The sequence below is a fragment of the Fukomys damarensis genome, unplaced genomic scaffold, assembly GCF_012274545.1.
Source record: "Fukomys damarensis isolate Sample0158 unplaced genomic scaffold, DMR_v1.0_HiC HiC_scaffold_30, whole genome shotgun sequence".
Classification (NCBI taxonomy): Eukaryota; Metazoa; Chordata; class Mammalia; order Rodentia; family Bathyergidae; genus Fukomys; species Fukomys damarensis.
In genome coordinates, this window is record NW_022900942.1 from 56,526,459 (window position 1) to 56,529,681 (window position 3,223).

Consider the following 3,223-nt stretch of genomic DNA (forward strand, 5'->3'; position numbering starts at 1 on the left):
CAATCTTCATATTCATAATTTATGTCTTCATCCTATTTTAAATATCATTCTGACTGGAGGGTTATCACTATTGATCTGAAGAACAATTTTTGGTTTCAGTTATTTTCTGTACTGATTTTGTTTCGTAACTTGCTGCTTTCAATTCTGATCTCTATCATTATCTTTCTTCTGCTTACTTTGCATTTACTTTGATCACCTTTTCTGTTTCTTATATGTAGAAAATAATGATCAAATATTTTTTGCACATTCCTTTCAAAAACTAATTTCACTCATTGGGGCTAGTAGAAATTGTCCAAAAATCATTAATGCTCTATTCATTTTTTAGATTAATGTGTTTTACTTATTATATTTAATATGTGTGTTATTTATACTGTTCCTCGAACTCACTAGTCTTTTCTTCATTATATAATCTAATTTTAATCCCATTCAATGTATTTTTATACTCATCCATTGTAGTTTTCATTTCTAGAAATTTGATTTGCTCCTTTAAAATAGATCCACCATTTCAAGTTAACTTTTGGAATATGTGGAATACAGCTTCAAATTTATCTTAATTGCCCTTGTTTGCTAGCTCTGCATCTGTCAGTTCCAAGTCTGTTGAGGTTGATTATCCCCTTACCCCATAAGAGTTGCCATTCTCTTGATTCTTTGTGTGCCAAACAAATTTTTACTGGATGCCAAACGTTGCAAATTTTTCCTTTCAAATGAGAAATATTTTTAATTTCTCCAAATACTCTTGATCTTGGGGTAGTGGTGGATGCAACTAAGTTGCTTAAAAACATTAAGCCTCCAAGACCTTGATTTTAAGATTTGTTAGGTAAGAAGAGCCTTGTTCAGTCTACCGCTAACTATTCCTTTCCACTAAGGCAAGACTTTTCTGAATCTTCTACCCAGTGCCACGTGAATCCTGGCAGTTTTCTAGCCTGGCTAATAGGATCAGGCACTATTTCCAGCCCTGAGTTTATGGCATTGCTATATAATTCTCTCAAGTTTCATACCCTGCTACCATCAGTTTTCTTATATGCACACACTGATCAGTTCTTAGTTTAACACTCTGATCTTCAGACTTTCCTCTGCTAAGCTTTCTGCTCTTTGTTACTCTTTACTCTGCCACATGAACTGTAGATGTCCTGGTGATTCTAGATGTCTCAACTGTATCTTTTCAGGAAATCTGCTGGCAGTGCTATCTTTCACCTGCCTAGTGGTGCTTCAGGGAAATAGAGCATCAGGCAAATTCATGGAGAACCTTGCTTGGGGCACAAGTACCCTGTGAATCAGCCATTATTTTAACCATGTTTATCTCTTTGTATTTAATAACAAATAGTATGTGATTATACTCCTATGTATGAAACTATTATTAATATCAACTTCATATGTTACCTAACATTATTATCTTATGGATTTAAAAATGCTGGGCTTTGAATCTATTCATTTAATATTGTTTACTCTGTCTTGAAAACTTTAGAATTAAAAACCAGAGGAAAATGCAAAAGTTAAATGTTTCTAAAAACTAACTGTTCTCTCATCGCTAATGGATTGTTCACTTTTAAAACTATCCCAAGGGGCAAAAAAAAAAATGCTAAAAGGAAAAAAAAATATTTGCAAGTGACTGGTTTCTACAACCCAGTGTGCTTCTTGTTTCCTTCCTTTCACCACTGGCTGTGCTACTAAATTATGATCGCTAAATGCATGCAATAATTACATTCCAAGTAATCACAACCACTGTCCACAATCTGTCCATTCATGTCTGGTTTGAAGTTTTGTTACGTATTATCAGTGTTCTTGTCCGTGATGGTATGAGGCAAGAGTTCTCAAACTCAACATTCTAGTGATTTTGGTCAAGACAACCCTTTGACGCAAAGGACAACGTCACCTGTGCTGCGGCAATCCTGGCCATTCCGTGTCTCTAGATAGTGACGAAGGCTCCCTTGAGAATGACATCACCACCAGCCAAGAGCCATGGATGTGGTGGGACAAACAGACCTGTGATATAACACTGGCTCCATTTCTTACTGGTAGAAACTGAAGTACATGTTTGATCTCCTTAACCCTCAGTTGCTGTGAAAAGTAAATATTAGGTATGAGACATAGATAGTAAGCTCTGTGTGAGACTCATAATAGATGCTTCGCAATTTTAACTGCCTTATTTTAATCGAAGACAGTAACATTCTAGTTAGATTTTAAGCACCAGAATGACAAGAGAAAGCAATAGCACCTACTTGTGTAACAAACACTAACAATAATACTAATACTTTCTTGATTTTGCACGCTGCACTGAAATATTTATTAATTACCAACTTAAGAGAAAAAGCACGCTATTTTTTCTCTCCAGCAAAGTTAAAAGGAAAAATTAATGAGAGTTCATGAAAATATTGTGTAATCTTTTGGTAAATGCTCTGTGTGAAATAGAAAACCAAAAGAAAATTATATAACAGCAGAGATAGGTGTGCCACTGTTTTAAACACTGACTCCTGCTTTTAAGAGTAGAGTAAGACCATGTAATTTATATTGTATTTAACGAGTTCAAAGGAACTTTTCCAGTTACTATGCTTTTTCTTTATCTTCCTTGCTGTCTGTTTTGACTTCATAACCATTAGGATGAGCTATTAGTGAGAAAGAAGATGTCTCAGGTATTAAAGAGATCGGTGCAAAGTACAATGATTCCTTCTTTCTGAGCATATTTTTACCACAAGTTAATACCAATTCAAATGTGATGCCAATTCTCACAGCTTTCGTTATCATGGAGGTTTTTGCAGCCATCTCGGGATATGAGTAAAAACATTTTTAGTCAGAAATTTCACTCTTAACTGAAGAGCATAATGTGGCAATATTCACTTTGGGGAATTTTAGTAGATGGCAAAAAATGTAATCTATTTAGATATTAAGTTGAACATAGGCCTGAATAATGTGGTTAAGAATAATTGGGATCCAATTATTCAAAGCTTCAAAGAGGACTTTGACAAGTGGAATTCCCTAAATTTACATTTGTGGGGTAAAGCTGGAGTGGTGAAATGATTTCAGCACCACAGTTTAATTTCCTGCCTTTCTTGGTCCCTTTGGGATATACTTTTCAGTGAATTGGAGAAATTTATTTCTACATTTATATGGGAAAAAAAGGGGAGACTGAGTAGTTCTGAAAGCAGTACTAAGCCGGAACCAGAAGGGGAGAGAGAAGGGGAGAGACGAAAAGAGATGAGGGGAGGGGAGGGGGGGGGGCAGGAGG